At 44.0% G+C, this 16,410-nt stretch overlaps 1 protein-coding gene and 25 non-coding genes across 26 annotated transcripts in view; all 26 read right to left on the bottom strand.

Annotated features, from left to right (window-relative positions):
* ldb2b (LIM domain binding 2b) overlaps positions 1–16,410 on the bottom strand; it is a 158,018-nt gene that overhangs the window by 75,424 nt on the left and 66,184 nt on the right. The gene's annotated exons all lie outside the window — the stretch shown is intronic.
* trnav-aac (transfer RNA valine (anticodon AAC)) lies at positions 630–702 on the bottom strand. The gene has a single exon. It is a non-coding gene; the product is annotated as a tRNA-Val (tRNA).
* trnav-uac (transfer RNA valine (anticodon UAC)) lies at positions 1,486–1,558 on the bottom strand. Its single transcript has one exon. It is a non-coding gene; the product is annotated as a tRNA-Val (tRNA).
* On the bottom strand, positions 1,684–1,756 carry trnav-aac (transfer RNA valine (anticodon AAC)). The gene has a single exon. It is a non-coding gene; the product is annotated as a tRNA-Val (tRNA).
* trnav-cac (transfer RNA valine (anticodon CAC)) lies at positions 2,244–2,316 on the bottom strand. Its single transcript has one exon. It is a non-coding gene; the product is annotated as a tRNA-Val (tRNA).
* Positions 2,442–2,514, bottom strand: trnav-aac (transfer RNA valine (anticodon AAC)). The gene has a single exon. It is a non-coding gene; the product is annotated as a tRNA-Val (tRNA).
* Positions 4,352–4,424, bottom strand: trnav-uac (transfer RNA valine (anticodon UAC)). The gene has a single exon. It is a non-coding gene; the product is annotated as a tRNA-Val (tRNA).
* Positions 4,550–4,622, bottom strand: trnav-aac (transfer RNA valine (anticodon AAC)). The gene has a single exon. It is a non-coding gene; the product is annotated as a tRNA-Val (tRNA).
* trnav-cac (transfer RNA valine (anticodon CAC)) lies at positions 5,406–5,478 on the bottom strand. The gene has a single exon. It is a non-coding gene; the product is annotated as a tRNA-Val (tRNA).
* trnav-aac (transfer RNA valine (anticodon AAC)) lies at positions 5,604–5,676 on the bottom strand. Its single transcript has one exon. It is a non-coding gene; the product is annotated as a tRNA-Val (tRNA).
* On the bottom strand, positions 6,460–6,532 carry trnav-uac (transfer RNA valine (anticodon UAC)). Its single transcript has one exon. It is a non-coding gene; the product is annotated as a tRNA-Val (tRNA).
* trnav-aac (transfer RNA valine (anticodon AAC)) lies at positions 6,658–6,730 on the bottom strand. The gene has a single exon. It is a non-coding gene; the product is annotated as a tRNA-Val (tRNA).
* On the bottom strand, positions 7,514–7,586 carry trnav-uac (transfer RNA valine (anticodon UAC)). The gene has a single exon. It is a non-coding gene; the product is annotated as a tRNA-Val (tRNA).
* trnav-cac (transfer RNA valine (anticodon CAC)) lies at positions 8,568–8,640 on the bottom strand. Its single transcript has one exon. It is a non-coding gene; the product is annotated as a tRNA-Val (tRNA).
* On the bottom strand, positions 8,766–8,838 carry trnav-aac (transfer RNA valine (anticodon AAC)). The gene has a single exon. It is a non-coding gene; the product is annotated as a tRNA-Val (tRNA).
* Positions 9,622–9,694, bottom strand: trnav-uac (transfer RNA valine (anticodon UAC)). Its single transcript has one exon. It is a non-coding gene; the product is annotated as a tRNA-Val (tRNA).
* trnav-aac (transfer RNA valine (anticodon AAC)) lies at positions 10,874–10,946 on the bottom strand. Its single transcript has one exon. It is a non-coding gene; the product is annotated as a tRNA-Val (tRNA).
* Positions 11,730–11,802, bottom strand: trnav-uac (transfer RNA valine (anticodon UAC)). Its single transcript has one exon. It is a non-coding gene; the product is annotated as a tRNA-Val (tRNA).
* Positions 11,928–12,000, bottom strand: trnav-aac (transfer RNA valine (anticodon AAC)). The gene has a single exon. It is a non-coding gene; the product is annotated as a tRNA-Val (tRNA).
* On the bottom strand, positions 12,488–12,560 carry trnav-cac (transfer RNA valine (anticodon CAC)). Its single transcript has one exon. It is a non-coding gene; the product is annotated as a tRNA-Val (tRNA).
* Positions 12,686–12,758, bottom strand: trnav-aac (transfer RNA valine (anticodon AAC)). The gene has a single exon. It is a non-coding gene; the product is annotated as a tRNA-Val (tRNA).
* On the bottom strand, positions 13,542–13,614 carry trnav-uac (transfer RNA valine (anticodon UAC)). The gene has a single exon. It is a non-coding gene; the product is annotated as a tRNA-Val (tRNA).
* On the bottom strand, positions 13,740–13,812 carry trnav-aac (transfer RNA valine (anticodon AAC)). The gene has a single exon. It is a non-coding gene; the product is annotated as a tRNA-Val (tRNA).
* On the bottom strand, positions 14,596–14,668 carry trnav-uac (transfer RNA valine (anticodon UAC)). The gene has a single exon. It is a non-coding gene; the product is annotated as a tRNA-Val (tRNA).
* On the bottom strand, positions 15,650–15,722 carry trnav-cac (transfer RNA valine (anticodon CAC)). Its single transcript has one exon. It is a non-coding gene; the product is annotated as a tRNA-Val (tRNA).
* trnav-aac (transfer RNA valine (anticodon AAC)) lies at positions 15,848–15,920 on the bottom strand. The gene has a single exon. It is a non-coding gene; the product is annotated as a tRNA-Val (tRNA).

The raw sequence follows: 16,410 nt of genomic DNA, 5'->3' as shown, positions 1-16,410 counted from the left end.
TACGAAGAAAGCAGTAGATCCCTACTTAAACAATTTTTGAAAAAGCCAACAGCTGTTTCAAAACAGTTTAAAACTGGGGACCTTTTGTGTGTGAGGTGAACGTGATAACCATTACACTACAGAAACTTGTGCAAAGAAGACAGCCAGCAATCTCGTGGTGATCGCTTGTTGAAAAACCTATAAAGGAAAAGATTACTAAATCTCTCGTCTGACGATGCAAACAATTAATGTTTTACGTCCTAGGCAAAAAGCTGTTTCCGCTCAGTTTGGAACCGAGGACCTTTCGCGTGTAAAGCAAACGTGATGACCACTACAGAAACCTGACGGGGAGCCTCTCTTCTTTTAACACTACTTGGCAGAAGAGGCCTTTGTAGTGTTGACTAAGAATGCAGCAGAGCCTGGCTTAAGCAAATTTGGAAAAAGCCAGTACCTGTTTCCACCCAGTTTCGAACTGGGGACCTTTCGCGTGTGAGGAGAACGTGATAACCACTACACTATGGAAACTTGCAAAAGTACACAGCCAGCAATCTCCTGGTGATTGCTTGCTGTAAAACGAATAAAGGAAAAGATAACTAAATCCCTCCCCTGACTTTGCAAACAGTTCATGTTTACCCACAAAAGAGAAACTCTGTTTCTGCTCGGTTTCGAACCGAGGACCTTTCGCGTGTTAGGCGAACGTGATGACCACTACACTACAGAAACTTTATTACGACCCACCGTTCTTTTAACTCGGCTTGGCAGAAGGCCTTTGTAGTGTTGACGAAGAAAGCAACAGATCCCTATTTAAGCAATTTTGGAAAAAGCCACCAGCTGTTGCCACCCAGTTTCGAACTGGGGACCTTTCGCATGAGGCGAACGTGACAACCACTACACTATGGAATCCCGTGCAGAGATGACTGCCAGCAATCTCCTGGTGATCGCTTGTAGAAGAGCGAACTAAGGAAAAGATAATTAAACACCTCACCTGACTTTGCAAACATTTCATGTTTTCCCACAAAAGAGAAACACTGTCTCTGTTCGGTAAATCCACTTGGCAGAAGGCAATTGTATTGTTTACGAAGAAAGCAGTAGATCCCCACTTAAACAATTTTGGAAAAAGCCAACAGCTGTATCAGCACAGTTTTAAACTGGGGACCTTTCGTATGTGAGGTGAATGTGATAACCATTACACTACAGAAACTTGTGCAGAGAAGACAGCCAGCAATCTTGTGATGATCGCTTGTTGAAAAACCTATAAAGGAAAAGATTACTAAATCTCTCGTCTGACGATGCAAACAATTAATGTTTTACGTCCAAGGCAAAAAGCTGTTTCCGCTCAGTTTGAAACAGAGGACCTTTCGTGTGTAAAGCGAACGTGAGGACCACTACAGAAACCTGACGGGGAGCCTCTCTTCTTTTAACACTACTTGGCAGAAGAGGCCTTTGTAGTGTTGACTAAGAATGCAGCAGAGCCTGGCTTAAGCAAATTTGGAAAAAGCCAGTAGCTGTTTCCACCCAGTTTCGAACTGGGGACCTTTCGCGTGTAAGGCGAACGTGATAACCACTACACTATGGAAACTTGCAAAAAGTACACAGCCAGCAATCTCCTGGTCATCGCTTGCTGTAAAACGAATAAAGGAAAGATAACTAAATCCCTCCCCTGACTTTGCAAACAGTTCATGTTTACCCACGAAGGAGAAACACTGTTTCTGCTCGGTTTCGAACCGAGGACCTTTCGCGTGTTAGGCGAACGTGATGACCACTACACTACAGAAACTTTATTACGATCCACCGTTCTTTTAACTCGGCTTGGCAGAAGGCCTTTGTAGTGTTGACGAAGAAAGCAACAGATCCCTACTTAAACAATTTTGGAAAAAGCCAACAGCTGTTTCAAAACAGTTTAAAACTGGGGACCTTTTGTGTGTGAGGTGAACGTGATAACCATTACACTACAGAAACTTGTGCAAAGAAGACAGCCAGCAATCTCGTGATGATCGCTTGTTGAAAAACCTATAAAGGAAAAGATTACTAAATCTCTCGTCTGACGATGCAAACAATTAATGTTTTACGTCCTAGGCAAAAAGCTGTTTCCGCTCAGTTTGGAACCGAGGACCTTTCGCGTGTAAAGCAAACGTGATGACCACTACAGAAACCTGACGGGGAGCCTCTCTTCTTTTAACACTACTTGGCAGAAGAGGCCTTTGTAGTATTGACTAAGATTGCAGCAGAGCCTGGCTTAAGCAAATTTGGAAAAAGCCAGTACCTGTTTCCACCCAGTTTCGAACTGGGGACCTTTCGCGTGTGAGGCGAACGTGATAACCACTACACTATGGAAACTTGCAAAAGTACACAGCCAGCAATCTCCTGGTGATCGCTTGCTGTAAAACGAATAAAGGAAAAGATAACTAAATCCCTCCCCTGACTTTGCAAACAGTTCATGTTTACCCACAAAAGAGAAACTCTGTTTCTGCTCGGTTTCGAACCGAGGACCTTTCGCGTGTTAGGCGAACGTGATGACCACTACACTACAGAAACTTTATGACGACCCACCGTTCTTTTAACTCGGCTTGGCAGAAGGCCTTTGTAGTGTTGACGAAGAAAGCAACAGATCCCTATTTAAGCAATTTTGGAAAAAGCCACCAGCTGTTGCCACCCAGTTTCGAACTGGGGACCTTTCGCATGAGGCGAACGTGACAACCACTACACTATGGAATCCCGTGCAGAGATGACTGCCAGCAATCTCCTGGTGATCGCTTGTAGAAGAGCGAACTAAGGAAAAGATAATTAAACACCTCACCTGACTTTGCAAACATTTCATGTTTTCCCACAAAAGAGAAACACTGTCTCTGTTCGGTAAATCCACTTGGCAGAAGGCAATTGTATTGTTTACGAAGAAAGCAGTAGATCCCCACTTAAACAATTTTGGAAAAAGCCAACAGCTGTATCAGCACAGTTTTAAACTGGGGACCTTTCGTATGTGAGGTGAATGTGATAACCATTACACTACAGAAACTTGTGCAGAGAAGACAGCCAGCAATCTTGTGGTGATCGCTTGTTGAAAAACCTATAAAGGAAAAGATTACTAAATCTCTCGTCTGACGATGCAAACAATTAATGTTTTACGTCCAAGGCAAAAAGCTGTTTCCGCTCAGTTTGAAACAGAGGACCTTTCGTGTGTAAAGCGAACGTGAGGACCACTACAGAAACCTGACGGGGAGCCTCTCTTCTTTTAACACTACTTGGCAGAAGAGGCCTTTGTAGTGTTGACTAAGAATGCAGCAGAGCCTGGCTTAAGCAAATTTGGAAAAAGCCAGTACCTGTTTCCACCCAGTTTCGAACTGGGGACCTTTCGCGTGTGAGGCGAACGTGATAACCACTACAATATGGAAACTTGCAAAAGTACACAGCCAGCAATCTCCTGGTGATCGCTTGCTGTAAAACGAATAAAGGAAAAGATAACCAAATCCCTCCCCTGACTTTGCAAACAGTTCATGTTTACCCACAAAAGAGAAACTCTGTTTCTGCTCGGTTTCGAACCGAGGACCTTTCGCGTGTTAGTCGAACTTGATGACCACTACACTACAGAAACTTTATTACGACCCACCGTTCTTTTAACTCGGCTTGGCAGAAGGCCTTTGTAGTGTTGACGAAGAAAGCAACAGATCCCTATTTAAGCAATTTTGGAAAAAGCCGCCAGCTGTTGCCACCCAGTTTCGAACTGGGGACCTTTCGCATGAGGCGAACGTGACAACCACTACACTATGGAATCCCGTGCAGAGATGACTGCCAGCAATCTCCTGGTGATCGCTTGTAGAAGAGCGAACTAAGGAAAAGATAATTAAACACCTCACCTGACTTTGCAAACATTTCATGTTTTCCCACAAAAGAGAAACACTGTCTCTGTTCGGTAAATCCACTTGGCAGAAGGCAATTGTATTGTTTACGAAGAAAGCAGTAGATCCCCACTTAAACAATTTTGGAAAAAGCCAACAGCTGTATCAGCACAGTTTTAAACTGGGGACCTTTCGTATGTGAGGTGAATGTGATAACCATTACACTACAGAAACTTGTGCAGAGAAGACAGCCAGCAATCTTGTGGTGATCGCTTGTTGAAAAACCTATAAAGGAAAAGATTACTAAATCTCTCGTCTGACGATGCAAACAATTAATGTTTTACGTCCAAGGCAAAAAGCTGTTTCCGCTCAGTTTGAAACAGAGGACCTTTCGTGTGTAAAGCGAACGTGAGGACCACTACAGAAACCTGACGGGGAGCCTCTCTTCTTTTAACACTACTTGGCAGAAGAGGCCTTTGTAGTGTTGACTAAGAATGCAGCAGAGCCTGGCTTAAGCAAATTTGGAAAAAGCCAGTAGCTGCTTCCACCCAGTTTCGAACTGGGGACCTTTCGCGTGTAAGGCGAACGTGATAACCACTACACTATGGAAACTTGCAAAAGGTACACAGCCAGCAATCTCCTGGTCATCGCTTGCTGTAAAACGAATAAAGGAAAGATAACTAAATCCCTCCCCTGACTTTGCAAACAGTTCATGTTTACCCACGAAGGAAAAACACTGTTTCTGCTCGGTTTCGAACCGAGGACCTTTCGCGTGTTAGGCGAACGTGATGACCACTACACTACAGAAACTTTATTACGATCCACCGTTCTTTTAACTCGGCTTGGCAGAAGGCCTTTGTAGTGTTGACGAAGAAAGCAACAGATCCCTACTTAAGCAATTTTGGAAAAAGCCACCAGCTGTTACCACCAAGTTTCGAACTGGGGACCTTTCGCATTCGGCAAACGTGACAACCACTACACTATGGAATCCTTCGCAGAATCGACTGCCAGCAATCTCCTGGTGATCGCTTGTGGAAGAGCAAACTAAGGAAAAGATAATTAAACACCTCACCTGACTTTGCAAACATTTCATGTTTTCCCACAAAAGAGAAACTCTGTTTCTGCTCGGTAAATCCACTTGGCAGAAGGCATTTGTAGTGTTTACGAAGAAAGCAGTAGATCCCTACTTAAACAATTTTTGAAAAAGCCAACAGCTGTTTCAAAACAGTTTAAAACTGGGGACCTTTTGTGTGTGAGGTGAACGTGATAACCATTACACTACAGAAACTTGTGCAAAGAAGACAGCCAGCAATCTCGTGGTGATCGCTTGTTGAAAAACCTATAAAGGAAAAGATTACTAAATCTCTCGTCTGACGATGCAAACAATTAATGTTTTACGTCCTAGGCAAAAAGCTGTTTCCGCTCAGTTTGGAACCGAGGACCTTTCGCGTGTAAAGCAAACGTGATGACCACTACAGAAACCTGACGGGGAGCCTCTCTTCTTTTAACACTACTTGGCAGAAGAGGCCTTTGTAGTGTTGACTAAGAATGCAGCAGAGCCTGGCTTAAGCAAATTTGGAAAAAGCCAGTACCTGTTTCCACCCAGTTTCGAACTGGGGACCTTTCGCGTGTGAGGCGAACGTGATAACCACTACACTATGGAAACTTGCAAAAGTACACAGCCAGCAATCTCCTGGTGATTGCTTGCTGTAAAACGAATAAAGGAAAAGATAACTAAATCCCTCCCCTGACTTTGCAAACAGTTCATGTTTACCCACAAAAGAGAAACTCTGTTTCTGCTCGGTTTCGAACCGAGGACCTTTCGCGTGTTAGGCGAACGTGATGACCACTACACTACAGAAACTTTATTACGACCCACCGTTCTTTTAACTCGGCTTGGCAGAAGGCCTTTGTAGTGTTGACGAAGAAAGCAACAGATCCCTATTTAAGCAATTTTGGAAAAAGCCACCAGCTGTTGCCACCCAGTTTCGAACTGGGGACCTTTCACATGAGGCGAACGTGACAACCACTACACTATGGAATCCCGTGCAGAGATGACTGCCAGCAATCTCCTGGTGATCGCTTGTAGAAGAGCGAACTAAGGAAAAGATAATTAAACACCTCACCTGACTTTGCAAACATTTCATGTTTTCCCACAAAAGAGAAACACTGTCTCTGTTCGGTAAATCCACTTGGCAGAAGGCAATTGTATTGTTTACGAAGAAAGCAGTAGATCCCCACTTAAACAATTTTGGAAAAAGCCAACAGCTGTATCAGCACAGTTTTAAACTGGGGACCTTTCGTATGTGAGGTGAATGTGATAACCATTACACTACAGAAACTTGTGCAGAGAAGACAGCCAGCAATCTTGTGGTGATCGCTTGTTGAAAAACCTATAAAGGAAAAGATTACTAAATCTCTCGTCTGACGATGCAAACAATTAATGTTTTACGTCCAAGGCAAAAAGCTGTTTCCGCTCAGTTTGAAACAGAGGACCTTTCGTGTGTAAAGCGAACGTGAGGACCACTACAGAAACCTGACGGGGAGCCTCTCTTCTTTTAACACTACTTGGCAGAAGAGGCCTTTGTAGTGTTGACTAAGAATGCAGCAGAGCCTGGCTTAAGCAAATTTGGAAAAAGCCAGTAGCTGTTTCCACCCAGTTTCGAACTGGGGACCTTTCGCGTGTAAGGCGAACGTGATAACCACTACACTATGGAAACTTGCAAAAAGTGCACAGCCAGCAATCTCCTGGTCATCGCTTGCTGTAAAACGAATAAAGGAAAGATAACTAAATCCCTCCCCTGACTTTGCAAACAGTTCATGTTTACCCACGAAGGAGAAACACTGTTTCTGCTCGGTTTCAAACCGAGGACCTTTCGCGTGTTAGGCGAACGTGATGACCACTACACTACAGAAACTTTATTACGATCCACCGTTCTTTTAACTCGGCTTGGCAGAAGGCCTTTGTAGTGTTGACGAAGAAAGCAACAGATCCCTACTTAAGCAATTTTGGAAAAAGCCACCAGCTGTTGCCACCCAGTTTCGAACTGGGGACCTTTCGCATGAGGCGAACGTGACAACCACTACACTATGGAATCCCGTGCAGAGATGACTGCCAGCAATCTCCTGGTGATCGCTTGTAGAAGAGCGAACTAAGGAAAAGATAATTAAACACCTCACCTGACTTTGCAAACATTTCATGTTTTCCCACAAAAGAGAAACACTGTCTCTGTTCGGTAAATCCACTTGGCAGAAGGCAATTGTATTGTTTACGAAGAAAGCAGTAGATCCCCACTTAAACAATTTTGGAAAAAGCCAACAGCTGTATCAGCACAGTTTTAAACTGGGGACCTTTCGTATGTGAGGTGAATGTGATAACCATTACACTACAGAAACTTGTGCAGAGAAGACAGCCAGCAATCTTGTGGTGATCGCTTGTTGAAAAACCTATAAAGGAAAAGATTACTAAATCTCTCGTCTGACGATGCAAACAATTAATGTTTTACGTCCAAGGCAAAAAGCTGTTTCCGCTCAGTTTGAAACAGAGGACCTTTCGTGTGTAAAGCGAACGTGAGGACCACTACAGAAACCTGACGGGGAGCCTCTCTTCTTTTAACACTACTTGGCAGAAGAGGCCTTTGTAGTGTTGACTAAGAATGCAGCAGAGCCTGGCTTAAGCAAATTTGGAAAAAGCCAGTAGCTGTTTCCACCCAGTTTCGAACTGGGGACCTTTCGCGTGTAAGGCGAACGTGATAACCACTACACTATGGAAACTTGCAAAAAGTACACAGCCAGCAATCTCCTGGTCATCGCTTGCTGTAAAACGAAGGCGGGAAAGATAACTAAATCCCTCCCCTGACTTTGCAAACAGTTCATGTTTACCCACGAAGGAGAAACACTGTTTCTGCTCGGTTTCGAACCGAGGACCTTTCGTGTGTTAGGCGAACGTGATGACCACTACACTACAGAAACTTTATTACGATCCACCGTTCTTTTAACTCGGCTTTGCAGAAGGCCTTTGTAGTGTTGACGAAGAAAGCAACAGATCCCTATTTAAGCAATTTTGGAAAAAGCCACCAGCTGTTGCCACCCAGTTTCGAACTGGGGACCTTTCGCATGAGGCGAACGTGACAACCACTACACTATGGAATCCCGTGCAGAGATGACTGCCAGCAATCTCCTGGTGATCGCTTGTAGAAGAGCGAACTAAGGAAAAGATAATTAAACACCTCACCTGACTTTGCAAACATTTCATGTTTTCCCACAAAAGAGAAACACTGTCTCTGTTCGGTAAATCCACTTGGCAGAAGGCAATTGTATTGTTTACGAAGAAAGCAGTAGATCCCCACTTAAACAATTTTGGAAAAAGCCAACAGCTGTATCAGCACAGTTTTAAACTGGGGACCTTTCGTATGTGAGGTGAATGTGATAACCATTACACTACAGAAACTTGTGCAGAGAAGACAGCCAGCAATCTTGTGGTGATCGCTTGTTGAAAAACCTATAAAGGAAAAGATTACTAAATCTCTTGTCTGACGATGCAAACAATTAATGTTTTACGTCCAAGGCAAAAAGCTGTTTCCGCTCAGTTTGAAACAGAGGACCTTTCGTGTGTAAAGCGAACGTGAGGACCACTACAGAAACCTGACGGGGAGCCTCTCTTCTTTTAACACTACTTGGCAGAAGAGGCCTTTGTAGTGTTGACTAAGAATGCAGCAGAGCCTGGCTTAAGCAAATTTGGAAAAAGCCAGTACCTGTTTCCACCCAGTTTCGAACTGGGGACCTTTCGCGTGTGAGGCGAACGTGATAACCACTACACTATGGAAACTTGCAAAAGTAGACCGCCAGCAATCTCCTGGTGATCGCTTGCTGTAAAACGAATAAAGGAAAAGATAACCAAATCCCTCCCCTGACTTTGCAAACAGTTCATGTTTACCCACAAAAGAGAAACTCTGTTTCTGCTCGGTTTCGAACCGAGGACCTTTCGCGTGTTAGGCGAACGTGATGACCACTACACTACAGAAACTTTATCACGACCCACCGTTCTTTTAACTCGGCTTGGCAGAAGGCCTTTGTAGTGTTGACGAAGAAAGCAACAGATCCCTATTTAAGCAATTTTGGAAAAAGCCACCAGCTGTTGCCACCCAGTTTCGAACTGGGGACCTTTCGCATGAGGCGAACGTGACAACCACTACACTATGGAATCCCGTGCAGAGATGACTGCCAGCAATCTCCTGGTGATCGCTTGTAGAAGAGCGAACTAAGGAAAAGATAATTAAACACCTCATCTGACTTTGCAAACATTTCATGTTTTCCCACAAAAGAGAAACACTGTCTCTGTTCGGTAAATCCACTTGGCAGAAGGCAATTGTATTGTTTACGAAGAAAGCAGTAGATCCCCACTTAAACAATTTTGGAAAAAGCCAACAGTTGTATCAGCACAGTTTTAAACTGGGGACCTTTCGTATGTGAGGTGAATGTGATAACCATTACACTACAGAAACTTGTGCAGAGAAGACAGCCAGCAATCTTGTGGTGATCGCTTGTTGAAAAACCTATAAAGGAAAAGATTACTAAATCTCTCGTCTGACGATGCAAACAATTAATGTTTTACGTCCAAGGCAAAAAGCTGTTTCCGCTCAGTTTGAAACAGAGGACCTTTCGTGTGTAAAGCGAACGTGAGGACCACTACAGAAACCTGACGGGGAGCCTCTCTTCTTTTAACACTACTTGGCAGAAGAGGCCTTTGTAGTGTTGACTAAGAATGCAGCAGAGCCTGGCTTAAGCAAATTTGGAAAAAGCCAGTAGCTGTTTCCACCCAGTTTCGAACTGGGGACCTTTCGCGTGTAAGGCGAACGTGATAACCACTACACTATGGAAACTTGCAAAAAGTACACAGCCAGCAATCTCCTGGTTATCGCTTGCTGTAAAACGAATAAAGGAAAGATAACTAAATCCCTCCCCTGACTTTGCAAACAGTTCATGTTTACCCACGAAGGAGAAACACTGTTTCGGCTCGGTTTCGAACCGAGGACCTTTCGCGTGTTAGGCGAACGTGATGACCACTACACTACAGAAACTTTATTACGATCCACCGTTCTTTTAACTCGGCTTGGCAGAAGGCCTTTGTAGTGTTGACGAAGAAAGCAACAGATCCCTACTTAAGCAATTTTGGAAAAAGCCACCAGCTGTTACCACCAAGTTTCGAACTGGGGACCTTTCGCATGCGGCAAACGTGACAACCACTACACTATGGAATCCTTCGCAGAATCGACTGCCAGCAATCTCCTGGTGATCGCTTGTGGAAGAGCAAACTAAGGAAAAGATAATTAAACACCTCACCTGACTTTGCAAACATTTCATGTTTTCCCACAAAAGAGAAACTCTGTTTCTGCTCGGTAAATCCACTTGGCAGAGGGCATTTGTAGTGTTTACGAAGAAAGCAGTAGATCCCTACTTAAACAATTTTTGAAAAAGCCAACAGCTGTTTCAAAACAGTTTAAAACTGGGGACCTTTTGTGTGTGAGGTGAACGTGATAACCATTACACTACAGAAACTTGTGCAAAGAAGACAGCCAGCAATCTCGTGGTGATCGCTTGTTGAAAAACCTATAAAGGAAAAGATTACTAAATCTCTCGTCTGACGATGCAAACAATTAATGTTTTACGTCCTAGGCAAAAAGCTGTTTCCGCTCAGTTTGGAACCGAGGACCTTTCGCGTGTAAAGCAAACGTGATGACCACTACAGAAACCTGACGGGGAGCCTCTCTTCTTTTAACACTACTTGGCAGAAGAGGCCTTTGTAGTGTTGACTAAGAATGCAGCAGAGCCTGGCTTAAGCAAATTTGGAAAAAGCCAGTACCTGTTTCCACCCAGTTTCGAACTGGGGACCTTTCGCGTGTGAGGAGAACGTGATAACCACTACACTATGGAAACTTGCAAAAGTACACAGCCAGCAATCTCCTGGTGATTGCTTGCTGTAAAACGAATAAAGGAAAAGATAACTAAATCCCTCCCCTGACTTTGCAAACAGTTCATGTTTACCCACAAAAGAGAAACTCTGTTTCTGCTCGGTTTCGAACCGAGGACCTTTCGCGTGTTAGGCGAACGTGATGACCACTACACTACAGAAACTTTATTACGACCCACCGTTCTTTTAACTCGGCTTGGCAGAAGGCCTTTGTAGTGTTGACGAAGAAAGCAACAGATCCCTATTTAAGCAATTTTGGAAAAAGCCACCAGCTGTTGCCACCCAGTTTCGAACTGGGGACCTTTCGCATGAGGCGAACGTGACAACCACTACACTATGGAATCCCGTGCAGAGATGACTGCCAGCAATCTCCTGGTGATCGCTTGTAGAAGAGCGAACTAAGGAAAAGATAATTAAACACCTCACCTGACTTTGCAAACATTTCATGTTTTCCCACAAAAGAGAAACACTGTCTCTGTTCGGTAAATCCACTTGGCAGAAGGCAATTGTATTGTTTACGAAGAAAGCAGTAGATCCCCACTTAAACAATTTTGGAAAAAGCCAACAGCTGTATCAGCACAGTTTTAAACTGGGGACCTTTCGTATGTGAGGTGAATGTGATAACCATTACACTACAGAAACTTGTGCAGAGAAGACAGCCAGCAATCTTGTGATGATCGCTTGTTGAAAAACCTATAAAGGAAAAGATTACTAAATCTCTCGTCTGACGATGCAAACAATTAATGTTTTACGTCCAAGGCAAAAAGCTGTTTCCGCTCAGTTTGAAACAGAGGACCTTTCGTGTGTAAAGCGAACGTGAGGACCACTACAGAAACCTGACGGGGAGCCTCTCTTCTTTTAACACTACTTGGCAGAAGAGGCCTTTGTAGTGTTGACTAAGAATGCAGCAGAGCCTGGCTTAAGCAAATTTGGAAAAAGCCAGTAGCTGTTTCCACCCAGTTTCGAACTGGGGACCTTTCGCGTGTAAGGCGAACGTGATAACCACTACACTATGGAAACTTGCAAAAAGTACACAGCCAGCAATCTCCTGGTCATCGCTTGCTGTAAAACGAATAAAGGAAAGATAACTAAATCCCTCCCCTGACTTTGCAAACAGTTCATGTTTACCCACGAAGGAGAAACACTGTTTCTGCTCGGTTTCGAACCGAGGACCTTTCGCGTGTTAGGCGAACGTGATGACCACTACACTACAGAAACTTTATTACGATCCACCGTTCTTTTAACTCGGCTTGGCAGAAGGCCTTTGTAGTGTTGACGAAGAAAGCAACAGATCCCTACTTAAACAATTTTGGAAAAAGCCAACAGCTGTTTCAAAACAGTTTAAAACTGGGGACCTTTTGTGTGTGAGGTGAACGTGATAACCATTACACTACAGAAACTTGTGCAAAGAAGACAGCCAGCAATCTCGTGATGATCGCTTGTTGAAAAACCTATAAAGGAAAAGATTACTAAATCTCTCGTCTGACGATGCAAACAATTAATGTTTTACGTCCTAGGCAAAAAGCTGTTTCCGCTCAGTTTGGAACCGAGGACCTTTCGCGTGTAAAGCAAACGTGATGACCACTACAGAAACCTGACGGGGAGCCTCTCTTCTTTTAACACTACTTGGCAGAAGAGGCCTTTGTAGTATTGACTAAGATTGCAGCAGAGCCTGGCTTAAGCAAATTTGGAAAAAGCCAGTACCTGTTTCCACCCAGTTTCGAACTGGGGACCTTTCGCGTGTGAGGCGAACGTGATAACCACTACACTATGGAAACTTGCAAAAGTACACAGCCAGCAATCTCCTGGTGATCGCTTGCTGTAAAACGAATAAAGGAAAAGATAACTAAATCCCTCCCCTGACTTTGCAAACAGTTCATGTTTACCCACAAAAGAGAAACTCTGTTTCTGCTCGGTTTCGAACCGAGGACCTTTCGCGTGTTAGGCGAACGTGATGACCACTACACTACAGAAACTTTATGACGACCCACCGTTCTTTTAACTCGGCTTGGCAGAAGGCCTTTGTAGTGTTGACGAAGAAAGCAACAGATCCCTATTTAAGCAATTTTGGAAAAAGCCACCAGCTGTTGCCACCCAGTTTCGAACTGGGGACCTTTCGCATGAGGCGAACGTGACAACCACTACACTATGGAATCCCGTGCAGAGATGACTGCCAGCAATCTCCTGGTGATCGCTTGTAGAAGAGCGAACTAAGGAAAAGATAATTAAACACCTCACCTGACTTTGCACACATTTCATGTTTTCCCACAAAAGAGAAACACTGTCTCTGTTCGGTAAATCCACTTGGCAGAAGGCAATTGTATTGTTTACGAAGAAAGCAGTAGATCCCCACTTAAACAATTTTGGAAAAAGCCAACAGCTGTATCAGCACAGTTTTAAACTGGGGACCTTTCGTATGTGAGGTGAATGTGATAACCATTACACTACAGAAACTTGTGCAGAGAAGACAGCCAGCAATCTTGTGGTGATCGCTTGTTGAAAAACCTATAAAGGAAAAGATTACTAAATCTCTCGTCTGACGATGCAAACAATTAATGTTTTACGTCCAAGGCAAAAAGCTGTTTCCGCTCAGTTTGAAACAGAGGACCTTTCGTGTGTAAAGCGAACGTGAGGACCACTACAGAAACCTGACGGGGAGCCTCTCTTCTTTTAACACTACTTGGCAGAAGAGGCCTTTGTAGTGTTGACTAAGAATGCAGCAGAGCCTGGCTTAAGCAAATTTGGAAAAAGCCAGTAGCTGTTTCCACCCAGTTTCGAACTGGGGACCTTTCGCGTGTAAGGCGAACGTGATAACCACTACACTATGGAAACTTGCAAAAAGTGCACAGCCAGCAATCTCCTGGTCATCGCTTGCTGTAAAACGAATAAAGGAAAGATAACTAAATCCCTCCCCTGACTTTGCAAACAGTTCATGTTTACCCACGAAGGAGAAACACTGTTTCTGCTCGGTTTCAAACCGAGGACCTTTCGCGTGTTAGGCGAACGTGATGACCACTACACTACAGAAACTTTATTACGATCCACCGTTCTTTTAACTCGGCTTGGCAGAAGGCCTTTGTAGTGTTGACGAAGAAAGCAACAGATCCCTACTTAAGCAATTTTGGAAAAAGCCACCAGCTGTTGCCACCCAGTTTCGAACTGGGGACCTTTCGCATGAGGCGAACGTGACAACCACTACACTATGGAATCCCGTGCAGAGATGACTGCCAGCAATCTCCTGGTGATCGCTTGTAGAAGAGCGAACTAAGGAAAAGATAATTAAACACCTCACCTGACTTTGCAAACATTTCATGTTTTCCCACAAAAGAGAAACACTGTCTCTGTTCGGTAAATCCACTTGGCAGAAGGCAATTGTATTGTTTACGAAGAAAGCAGTAGATCCCCACTTAAACAATTTTGGAAAAAGCCAACAGCTGTATCAGCACAGTTTTAAACTGGGGACCTTTCGTATGTGAGGTGAATGTGATAACCATTACACTACAGAAACTTGTGCAGAGAAGACAGCCAGCAATCTTGTGGTGATCGCTTGTTGAAAAACCTATAAAGGAAAAGATTACTAAATCTCTCGTCTGACGATGCAAACAATTAATGTTTTACGTCCAAGGCAAAAAGCTGTTTCCGCTCAGTTTGAAACAGAGGACCTTTCGTGTGTAAAGCGAACGTGAGGACCACTACAGAAACCTGACGGGGAGCCTCTCTTCTTTTAACACTACTTGGCAGAAGAGGCCTTTGTAGTGTTGACTAAGAATGCAGCAGAGCCTGGCTTAAGCAAATTTGGAAAAAGCCAGTAGCTGTTTCCACCCAGTTTCGAACTGGGGACCTTTCGCGTGTAAGGCGAACGTGATAACCACTACACTATGGAAACTTGCAAAAAGTACACAGCCAGCAATCTCCTGGTCATCGCTTGCTGTAAAACGAAGGCGGGAAAGATAACTAAATCCCTCCCCTGACTTTGCAAACAGTTCATGTTTACCCACGAAGGAGAAACACTGTTTCTGCTCGGTTTCGAACCGAGGACCTTTCGTGTGTTAGGCGAACGTGATGACCACTACACTACAGAAACTTTATTACGATCCACCGTTCTTTTAACTCGGCTTTGCAGAAGGCCTTTGTAGTGTTGACGAAGAAAGCAACAGATCCCTATTTAAGCAATTTTGGAAAAAGCCACCAGCTGTTGCCACCCAGTTTCGAACTGGGGACCTTTCGCATGAGGCGAACGTGACAACCACTACACTATGGAATCCCGTGCAGAGATGACTGCCAGCAATCTCCTGGTGATCGCTTGTAGAAGAGCGAACTAAGGAAAAGATAATTAAACACCTCACCTGACTTTGCAAACATTTCATGTTTTCCCACAAAAGAGAAACACTGTCTCTGTTCGGTAAATCCACTTGGCAGAAGGCAATTGTATTGTTTACGAAGAAAGCAGTAGATCCCCACTTAAACAATTTTGGAAAAAGCCAACAGCTGTATCAGCACAGTTTTAAACTGGGGACCTTTCGTATGTGAGGTGAATGTGATAACCATTACACTACAGAAACTTGTGCAGAGAAGACAGCCAGCAATCTTGTGGTGATCGCTTGTTGAAAAACCTATAAAGGAAAAGATTACTAAATCTCTTGTCTGACGATGCAAACAATTAATGTTTTACGTCCAAGGCAAAAAGCTGTTTCCGCTCAGTTTGAAACAGAGGACCTTTCGTGTGTAAAGCGAACGTGAGGACCACTACAGAAACCTGACGGGGAGCCTCTCTTCTTTTAACACTACTTGGCAGAAGAGGCCTTTGTAGTGTTGACTAAGAATGCAGCAGAGCCTGGCTTAAGCAAATTTGGAAAAAGCCAGTACCTGTTTCCACCCAGTTTCGAACTGGGGACCTTTCGCGTGTGAGGCGAACGTGATAACCACTACACTATGGAAACTTGCAAAAGTAGACCGCCAGCAATCTCCTGGTGATCGCTTGCTGTAAAACGAATAAAGGAAAAGATAACCAAATCCCTCCCCTGACTTTGCAAACAGTTCATGTTTACCCACAAAAGAGAAACTCTGTTTCTGCTCGGTTTCGAACCGAGGACCTTTCGCGTGTTAGGCGAACGTGATGACCACTACACTACAGAAACTTTATCACGACCCACCGTTCTTTTAACTCGGCTTGGCAGAAGGCCTTTGTAGTGTTGACGAAGAAAGCAACAGATCCCTATTTAAGCAATTTTGGAAAAAGCCACCAGCTGTTGCCACCCAGTTTCGAACTGGGGACCTTTCGCATGAGGCGAACGTGACAACCACTACACTATGGAATCCCGTGCAGAGATGACTGCCAGCAATCTCCTGGTGATCGCTTGTAGAAGAGCGAACTAAGGAAAAGATAATTAAACACCTCATCTGACTTTGCAAACATTTCATGTTTTCCCACAAAAGAGAAACACTGTCTCTGTTCGGTAAATCCACTTGGCAGAAGGCAATTGTATTGTTTACGAAGAAAGCAGTAGATCCCCACTTAAACAATTTTGGAAAAAGCCAACAGTTGTATCAGCACAGTTTTAAACTGGGGACCTTTCGTATGTGAGGTGAATGTGATAACCATTACACTACAGAAACTTGTGCAGAGAA

This window comes from Garra rufa, chromosome 6 (genome assembly GCF_049309525.1).
Source record: "Garra rufa chromosome 6, GarRuf1.0, whole genome shotgun sequence".
Classification (NCBI taxonomy): Eukaryota; Metazoa; Chordata; class Actinopteri; order Cypriniformes; family Cyprinidae; genus Garra; species Garra rufa.
The sequence above is the reverse complement of the archived record's forward strand: the minus strand, read 5'-3'. Positions and strand labels throughout refer to the sequence as shown.